Here is a 10,834-nt window from a genome sequence, read left to right as displayed (position 1 = left end):
GTTCTATGATACTTGCTGTAAAAGGTGGTTAAAGGGTGGTTAAAGGTAATACTCTCTGAGTAACAGAAAAACTAACCGAAATAGTCTGGCATTCAAAGAGCTGTCTGAAAAAGGCTCCATCTTGGCTATTTTAATGAGATGTTTGAAGCTGCTTTCACTTGTATTAGCGTATCTGAGCTTGAGTGAATATGTAATCCTAGTAGTACTATTTCTGTGGGACAGTACTTCAGGAAGTGTTTTTTTACAGAAAGACATTGCTATTTGCTTTTTTTAGTCCATCTTCACTCAGACTTACTGTTTTATTAAATATAGAAACAAACAGAAATATCTGCCATAGTGACTAGATAATAATAATAAATGGGCTATTAATAATAATAAATGGGCTATTGCAGTTCAGTTTAGGAATTGACATTTACCTGAATAAAACAGCACAACATACATGCATAGGAAATAATTCTGGCTAATTTCTGTTGAAAAGGTGACAGAAGTATTTACAAGGGATTAAGAGATCATGGAGTTTAATCCGTTTATAATCACAGAGTATGCTGTCGATTAGAAATGTCAGTTGATAGGTTTTTAAGCACTGCTAATTAAAGAAGGGTAAATTAAGTGCAGCTGTTGATGAACCAGCTTCCAATTCTTGGAAGTTATTACTTTTGCTACATCTTAATGCTACCGCAACAAATGCAAAAGCTGTTTCATCTCTTCTTTTTTATCATTTATCATTTCTTTGCATTAATAGTTATACTGAGACAGGACTACAAGTAAAATTTTATGCTACAGCTATATGTAAATATTCTAAATCTTGTTCTCATTGAAATCAATCACACTATTAGATTCACAAATCTGATTCTAGGTATGCATATTTGTTTGCCTAATGCAAAAGCTTGTATACATACAGATCACCTTTTCTTTCTAAAAGAAGACAGTATATCAAAAGCACCCTAAAAATAAATTTTCTAGAATGTTTCAAGTCATATTTCTTTTTATTATTAGTGAATATAACATCAGTATAAACCATTTAAGAACCTTCTAACAAATAAAAATCCATAAAGAAAACATCTTAAGCGTAGTCATGTAAATTAATAAGTTCTAATTCCTCTGTAAAATAGAAGACAAGAGCATATTCCTAAAATCTGAAGGTGGTATTAGTAATTCTTTTTCTTTCCAAAATACATGCACTGATGATTCCACAAAGACTTTTGTAGGAGGGTAGAATTTCTTCTATAGTTTAAGGTACTCAAGAGAGCTGTGTATAGTCCACTTTAAAAATAAATAAATAAATAAAGTGTTTTTTATATGATTGGGTACTTAGAGTATTTTTAAATAAAATAATTATCTTGACAAACTATATTAAAACAACGTTAAGGTTGCACAGACAGGAATTCACAATGCAGACAATGTCAGCTTAAATGTTGCCCTTACAACCTTAATTTGATATTTTGTTCATGTTGTACACTGTGCAGTGCCATGTCTTGTTGACTGCACATTGTTCAAATACTCTCTGAAGGGAGAATTGAAGTTTATTCAGGTGTTCTTCTTTATTACCGTAGTACTGGAGTGCTTCACACAAGAAAGCAGCTAATTCACCATGGCACCTTTTGAGCGAGGACAAGGATTATATTAATTCAGTTCAAGAGATGCAGGTACTAAGGCATAGAAACTGCATCTGTATGTGTACAGCAGAAGCTGTCTGAAGCTTGTCTCAAAGCCAGATCTAACTACCTGCTAACCTGCTGGAGAATTCTAGGGGCTGACCTGTATAGGCAACTCTGAATTCTCAGAGAAAAAGTTTCAGATGCAGCTCATGCATTAAAAGTCAAATGTTCTACAGCATTTGAAGACCAGAAGATAGGACTATCAATGATACTTTATGCCTGGTCTGATTACTTATATGTCTTTCTTTCCCACCATATGTGATGTCATGTAAATTTTTCAAAGGAGCCCAGCGTTGCTTGCTGCAATGGTAAAAGGAGATTTTGCAGGGGGAACATATAAGCAAAAGGTGACTGCATGGAATTGGGCCACAGTGAGGCTTATGAACATATGTAAAAACAATTCTTGAAAACATACATGTTTCAATCTCATTGAGCCTTACAGCAGTATGTTCCTGGTTTCAGCTAGGACAGAGTTAATTTTCCTCCTAGTAGTCATCTGGGTTAAACCACAACAACTACCTTGTATGTCTTACTTTTCCAAAAATAATCTGCCAAACTGATGTTATGCAGAAATCTTGTGACAGAAGCAAAGGTAGGATCCAGCTCCCCAGACAAAGTTTGCATGAGCCCATCTTTTGTATTGCTGCTTTCTAATTTTTATTTCCTTCTTTTCTTTGTTCTCTCTTTCTTTCTTCCCCAAAATGGAAAATTTCCTTCCATCAAAATCATGTCAAAAAGAAGACTGACAAGTTTTGGTAATGAACAAAACCATGTATCCTTAAGTTTTATCCCTGGTTCCCTTCACATGAGTAGCTCTACTATTTTTGCTGAAAGACTCAGAAAGCACATTTTTAAGACACACAGCAGTTAAAAATTGTCTGAGTTTATTACAGGAGACCAAACTTTCAAATATCTATACATTAGAAGAAGTGTGTAATTATTGCAGTAAATGGCTGTGATAGAAATATCTTGGAAATTACTCAATGCATGGATAATTACTATTTAATTCAGTCTTTTTTGAAAGATTCTGACAACAGCTTTCCAATGACTTCTGAAGTTATGACAGCAATTAACCTGCTTTATATAGCAGTAATTTTATAGAAATAGCTGCTCTAAATAAACAGGATTACCACCTATAATTTATTCGAATGATACGTGGTATATTACCTTTCTATACTTTTAAGACAGCCGCCTTTCACTCCTTTCTATTTATTTATTTATTTATTTATTTATTTATTTCTCACCTGCTAGACATTTCCACATGCTCACAGCACCAAAGTAGGATAGAGACAATTGATACACACGACAATAAGTGATAGGGTGCAAGATGCCACTATTTATGTCTAGGAATGATGTTTTGTTATGTCAGCCCCTGTGATTTCATACTGGTCGGTATGCAAAATGGCTGTTTTTTGATGCCACCATAGCCAGGTGTTCTCAAGCAACCTTGTGCCTGAATTCCTGCTGCCTTTGTCCCAGCATGTGCTCAGATACAAAAATACTTATATGTACATTGAATTTGTACACACTACATATATATATGTAAATTATATATGCATATGAATATTTGTAAATATATAATTTAGACACTGATACAGTGTTTTATATTTATACATTCCAGTATATGTACATATTTATACATATAAATACTGTTATGAAGTAAATGTACTTATCCATAAAAGCATTGGTATAAAATAGATAAAACATTCTTTAATAAGAGCCAATTGAATGAATAGTTAAAGTTTAAACATGAATATAAGGTAATGAAACAGAAGTCAAGGGTCAGTGTGGGGCCTGCAAATTTACCAGGCCCAGAAGCCCTGACATGCCTGGGTGGGAGAGCTTCAAAAGGTCAAAGGGGCCCCAAAAGGGTGACAAACTGGGACATGCCTGAGGGCTACAGACCCCTCTGAGGAGGCCACCAAGGGGTGCCTGGTGCAAAATCTGTCCCATGCAGGGAAAATCCCACAAGCAGCATCAAGAGACCCCTGCACCCAGGCCTGGCCCAGTGCCATAGTGGCACAGGGGGACTGGGGTATGCCTGGGCCTTTGCAAGGTGCTGCAGCATACAGGCAATGCTGACACTTCTTGCATTCAAAACATAGATATTTCCTTAAATGAGCTGTTCAAAATGATTGAAAGATGAAAACACTACCTTAGCACTTATCCCATAATATTTTACCATACTTAAACTATAATATTTCCAACATCAGTGCATACTTCCTCCATTTTGTCCATTTAAGGCAATGAATTCATTTATTTCATTAAAATCTATTTAACTATAATTAAAACAACATAATGATTGGTAGCATGCTTAAATTCTGAGTCACGTAGATTCTGTTTCCATTGGTAGCAATTCTTCAGGTTAAATAGTGACTTAAAGTCCTTGATTACAGCAGAACACTTGATTACAATAGAACACAAGGAACCAATTCTACCTACAAATCAAGATATACAAGAGTTTTCTGCTGGAGAATTCATCAGTATGATAGGTGAGGCTAAATATGAGTTGCTCACAAAATTTGGCTTTAAATCAGGTATGTGTTACCATTCCACAAAAGCTGAAGACTATGACTGAAATTAGGCAAGAAAGGACAGTCATCATGCAGGGTAATAAATTTGGTTGAACAAACCAATCAACCTTATTGTTACTGATGATGCGTATCATTGTGCATATAAAAGAAATTACATGAATGCCTAATTTCAGCTGAGATGTGGTGTCTAATAAGAAAATAAAATTCACAATAGTACATAATTCAGTGGAAATCATTTTAAGGAGAGAATTTTCTGGTCCTAAAGTTTGTCATGGCCTCCTAGCTTCATGCTCTAATCAGTTGGCTAGAGAAAGCCAGATGTTTCTTGTTTTAACTTTCTGCAATTATTCCAGTTTTCATATATTAAATAACAATTGGGTACGAGAGGAGAAAGGGGGATTGACTAAGTCAACTTAGTTATCAGGATACTCGTGGGTGAATGTCATGCAAGTGCCTACTATAATTCAGATGTATCTAATTATGTTGGAACATTCTCAATAGGAAAAATGGAGCAAAATCAAACTTAGATTACGTGTGTCCCAAATAACAAAGGAAAATGATTTGACTCCTTGTTCACATATCTAGAGGAAGTATATTTGTCTTAATCACTGATGGTGGTGGTGATGGCTCTTGTATTGCATTGTAAGGTGTAAGATCCTTGCCCAGAAGGTGTAGAACTAGGTTTTGATTAACTACTTTGTGATAAGTCTCAAATCTATACCCCATATATCAAGAAAATGCCTTGAGAGGAAATACTAAATTATGAAAATGAGAATGAACAGTTGTTCATTTTCCAAGACAGATCTCAGGTCTTCATTTATTTATTTACAATTGGTTCTTGTTTGAGAATGTCCTACTTTCTGCTTAAATGGCTTTGTGTGTGCGTGCGTGTGTGTGTGTGTGTATGTATCAAACAGCCAACAAATTACAATCCTGGATTATCCTAGGATTATCGAACATAATAAGCAATATAGTATCCTCTCCTTGATAACATAGGTGCCTGGCAAAATTTTCCACCTGACTGCACTGAAATAAATCCATTTATTTCACTGATACAACACCCACATAGCCTAACAAAGAATTTACCACAATATCTTTACCTATGGGTCCTGTTTGAACCTGTTTGTGATTTGTTTGAACCAGCAACTTCTACACATGCTTCATGGTGCCTGTTTATTTGTATGCATACATAATATCAATTCTAATAAAATATATGCCATTCTTCTTGGAATTTTCTAAAAAGAAAAAGTTCTGCTTTTAAGCAGTGAAGTAAAATGAAGTGCATACTTCACAGTCCTAGTTACTTTTAAGTTCAGTTTAAAATAGGTGAATGAACTTAATGTGTATGTTATTGCTTTACATCATAATTCATATTTTGCAGCCTCTTGGCAGATGCTTTGGATTTCTCTGGAAATAAGGAGAGCTATGTCTGAAAAGGAAAACTTCATAGAGTGGTGCTGTTGCTATTCACCCAAACACATACTGTCTCTGTCAGAAGTGGTTCTCCCCGCAACGGGCACATTAGCATAATGTTTATGGCCAGTGAGATTGTTTAAGAGCACTAAAAACATGAAGTACTGTATGTGCTCTTTAATTAGGAATGTAATATCCTCCATCTGGAGTGACTCATTTTTGCAGTCTTCTGGGGAAGACTGAATTTCCCACTTTCCCCTGCAATAAAGAGAACTGAAGCTTTTGTAGTAACTTCTCTTAGTTAGATACCAGTTAGCTGAGTAGTTTGTAGAGTTTGTTCACAGATCCTAAGCTGAGTTTCCTCAAGGAACAACTCGAGGTTTTCATTTCCTAAGTCATAACGGAAAGATTACTAGCACTAATAGGAATCTGTGGGTTTAATTCTCTCTGTGTTGACACGGGGGCATTTTGACATGTACCTTGTAAGTCAGTACATGTGGCAGTATATGCATTCAACTCATTTGTATTTTAGAAGGTAAACAGGGATGTCTGAGACTTTAGTTCTGAATATAAGATGTCTTTATTTAAGTTTTGGAAAACAAGTAAATCTACAATTCTCTTTCAGAGGAGATATGTGTAAGTAACTGAAATGAACTGTATTTATTAAAGGAATAACCTATCTTTGCTTCTGGGTATTACAAGGGATGCAGAGTGAATGAATTTACTGCCTTATCCTTTATTCTAAATCACCATCAAAGTCCCTATCTCTGCATGTAATGAAATGCCTACTTGACATGCAGTTCAACAGTACATGCCAAAGAGCAGAATATATCAGAAAAATGTCTGGTTGATTTTGTGGAAAGTATGGACTTTTATTAAAAGAGGGAGTCACAAGATCACTCATAAGTAATGAAGCTTTCTTAAAAATTACCAGCATTTCTGATTGCCTTTAACAGTTAGCATGAAATAAATAAATAAAAAGTGGTCTTACTGCTCCTGGATGGCTGTGCAGAGCAAAGCATATTTGGAACTTGACCAACAGTCCAACTGTATACATATATAAGTAGTAGATATACATATAGAAGTAATATAATATATATACAATCAATATAAGTAAATGTGTATTATATAAGATAAGTGGCAATTTTCTTTTATCAATGTATTTGACAGATTCAGGCTTTTTTTCTTTTCATGAACTCCATTTGGTCAATTTTAATAAAAAGGTTTTCTGTATTTGATAATCTTATTTTTTTTTCCCTGTTGGTTTTTATATTGTTTTTCAAAAAATATAAATTACTTTGTAAACTTTTTTCCAAAGTATTTGCATCTTGGGCCTAATCCAGTCTCATTAAAATCAATTTGACTCTTAAATTGGTTAGTGTATAGTTTCTTTAAAATCTGAGTTATCTTGGTAGCATGTAAAGAAATGTATATTTACATTGCCTAACTTGAAGCACTTCACTGAGGGAGCTCAGCCTTCAGCTGTAACACTAATGAAAAAGAGATGGCTCTACAAAGACAGACCAGAGAGGAATGTGTATTTCCCATTATCAGTACTGATGCCAGGGGACAATTTTGTAGTTACAGCACTGCAAGGTGGATGACTGCAAAGAAAGATATTCCATACTATCTTTGAAAACAAGTAGTAAATTTTGTTCACTGACAAAACTTTGGATAAGTCCAAAAGGGGCTTTTCTATCGATTTTTAATAATTCCTTTTACTTATACCCCAAATCTATTCTGATACAAGCTGGAACATGTATTTGAGGCCTTAGAAACACCTCAAGAGAAGACAAACAGGTGAAGTACCATCATTTTATATCTCCTTATTCTAGAACACATGTGCAGTATGGCACACAAGCAGTTAAAAGCCTCTGGATTTTCACTGTAGTGGCAATGATCAATTGACACACATCTACCCCTTTCCTTGCATTAGTTCCAGATGAAGATCAAGTACAGAGAGAAAGTCCTGTTGTTCATACTGCCTCACCTTTACTAGCTACTTCTTTAATAACCCTCTCTGCTCCAAAAAATAGCAGGCCACATCTGCATTTTGTCATAAAAAATTTCATACAATCTGTAAGATTTTTGCAAGATTCTACTTTCTGATACTATCTGCTGACTCTTGCAATATTTGATTATAAAACATGAATGGACCCTGCTGGTGATCATGTCAGTTTTGACATTCTTCACCTACTGAAAAAGATTGATGTTCCTATACAGAGAGAGAATAAAGATTGGGAGACAAGTTGTCGTCATGTATAACCTATCCTGTATATACCATTAAATTATACCAGTATATTTTTATGGAACTAAGTTAATTTTCATCCTACATAAGAACCTGGTTCAAAGTGTGCATATATGCATATATTTCTTTTTGATTTTGTCTGAATTGAATTCGATATGATTCTACTTTCTAGTACCAACTTTCTCTTCACATTTGAATATTTTAAGCAGCTGAAGAAAATGGCAGCAGGAGGGAGGAGAAGGGAATAGCATGAGAGTATTTCAGTCCTCTAGTTCTGCCTGTACTGGATTGCAGTTTGGAAATCAAGGAATCTAGAAGTTCACAGGAGAGTTCACTGACATGAATTATGGATTAGATTGCCCTTCTCAGTTCAGAAGATTTTGAGAATGCCTCAGGAATGAGAAAGCTTTCCATCAGCTTCAGGTGACAGCCAAAACCAGTTGCTGATTACTTGGATAGGGATGAAGTGATGTGTCAGAGGTTGATAGCGTTCTTCCAGTTTGCAAGTAAATGATCACAAACAGACATAACCTTTCCCTCTCCCTTCAAGGGAGAAATTATATGAAAATGTTCATTGGAGAGGCAGGAAGAGCAAGGAGAAAGGAGTGAAATTAAAAGGTCAAATAATCCCTTGTCCACAATCCAGACAAACAGTGTGGAGATAAAAACCTTTCAGAACTATAAGGAAAATAACAAAACATATAGGTTGGTATTATCAGTGTAAAGCTAGACCTGGTTGTCATTTTTAAGTCTTGGTGTCAGTGCACTCTTCTGCAGGAAAAAACAAGAGTCTCTAAGACTGAAAGGTGCAGTGCAGGTGCACAGAACATTATTGCAATGGCCCTGAAGTGAAACTCACCTGCGTAGAGAAGGTCAGGAAGGCAGGTCTCATCATCATTGCTGTCCTTTTGCTGACCCTTTGCACAGCAGGGATTTCATACTTAACGAAATGGATTTTGCTGTGTTTCTATGTCTGTTTATATATAAAGTGTATATATATATATAACTATATATATATATAACTATATATATATAAAGTATACAGCTTCTGTTGAACAGTATTCATGTGTTTCTGCAGCTTTTAGTTTTTAATGCTGGTTTTTTTTTTTTTGGTTTTTTTTTTTTTTTTTTTTGTTGTTGCTTTTGTTTGTTTGTTTGTTTTGTTTTTTTAATGATCTTTTAATATTGTGAGATCTCCAAAACAGGATTTCAGGTCACAGAATAAAGCAGTAATAGCAGGACACACATGATAAAGATGGGGCAATGATTGTTCAATTAGCAGATCAATGTCACCTCTTGCACAAATGCTTGTCAATGATAAATGCCCAAAGGTTGGTTAAATTGCATTTCTAAATGCTTCAATGTAAAAATCAATGTCCAAAACACAGAGTGTTGAGCAGATAAAACAACCTCTCAAATCTGTACTGTGACAATGATATGAACCCAGAAATCATAAAAATATATCTTGATCCTATTTGTAGCTCTTATGTGTTGCTGTGGGCCATTCCTGTTTATCCATCCACATGAACTACAGAACATTGACTATACTGAATAAACAGCAACGATCTGGATGAAAAAACAAAACGGTCTTTCAAATTCCTGATTTTCTTTTATGCTGCCAGTGCAGTGACTGCTGAAAAGGCAAAGGAAATTAGGTTGAGTGTTCAGTCAGGAGTGAGCAAGACCCACAGTTGTGTCATTTAAATGCAAAGGGCGTTGGTGGGAGCTTAGCATGAATTCAGTAAGGAAGGAGAGGCTGCAGAGCACCTCCTGTCACTGCAGTCAGTCTAAAAATGTGCTTATACAAGGGGTGGGAAAGGTTTGGTTGCCAACTTGTTCTGCTTCTGTTAACACCACAATGAAGGTGATTTCATTGTGGTGAATAATCAACCATGGGTGATTATTCTTTCCAGATATTATTTTACATTTAATACATATGTATACAAGCACACTGTGAAAGTTTTGCCTCTATATTTTATTGTCAGGTGAACATATCTATGACAGTCATCTTTTCAAATTTATGTAGCATTCCAAAGACACCTTCTCCCTCTATCCCCATAAATTTGAGGATAGGATAGCTTAATTAAATTTACATTTATATATTTCGTCTCTTTTATTACTTTGGAATCATGCTTTATAGATGTCCTGGTTTCAGTTAGGACAGAGTTAATTTTCCTCCTAGTAGCTGGTAGAATGCTATGTTTTGGCTTAGGATGAGAAGAGTGTTGATAACACCCCAATGTTTTAATTGTTGCAGAGCAGTGCTTACACCAAGCCAAGGACGTCTCAGTTTCTTGCTCTGTCCTGCCAACGGGCAGGCTGGGGGTGCAGCAAGAGCTGGGAGGGGACAGACCCAGGACAGCTGACCCAAACTAGCCAAAGGGGTATTCCATACCATCTGACGTCATGCTAAACAATATATAGGGGTGGCTAGCTGGGGGTGGGGGGCCGGACTGCTCGGGGTTAGGCTGGGCGTCAGTCAGCGGGTGGTGAGCAATTGCATTATGCATCACTTGTTTGTACACATTATTACTAGTAGTACTATTATCATCATTATTGTTATTATTGTTATTATTATTATTATTATTATTATTTTCCTGTCTTTATCTCAACTCACGGGCTTCAATTTCCCATTTCTCTCCCCCATCCCAGAGAGGGAGGGGGTAGGGTGAGAGAACGGCTGTGTGGTGTTTAGCTGCTGGCTGGGTTAAACCACAACAGTCCAGACAGCTGGGATCACTTGCTAGAGACGCAGGCATTGACAAAGCAATTGCAGATGGAGCACAGTCTCACAGCCTCTGGAGGAGTCTCCTCTCAGCTCTGAGGGAAAGGTATCCCTTTCTTCAAGGAAGAACTTGTATGTCTACCAGGCAAGTGGACCACTATGGAGAAGGGAATCCAGTATCTGAGGGAATTAGCCATACGGGAAGTGATTTATGAGGACCCAGACCTCAGACAAACATCCACAGATCCAGATGAGG

Source organism: Aythya ferina (assembly GCF_964211825.1).
Source record: "Aythya ferina genome assembly, chromosome: 4".
NCBI lineage: Eukaryota > Metazoa > Chordata > Aves > Anseriformes > Anatidae > Aythya > Aythya ferina.
This window is presented reverse-complemented; position numbering follows the sequence as displayed.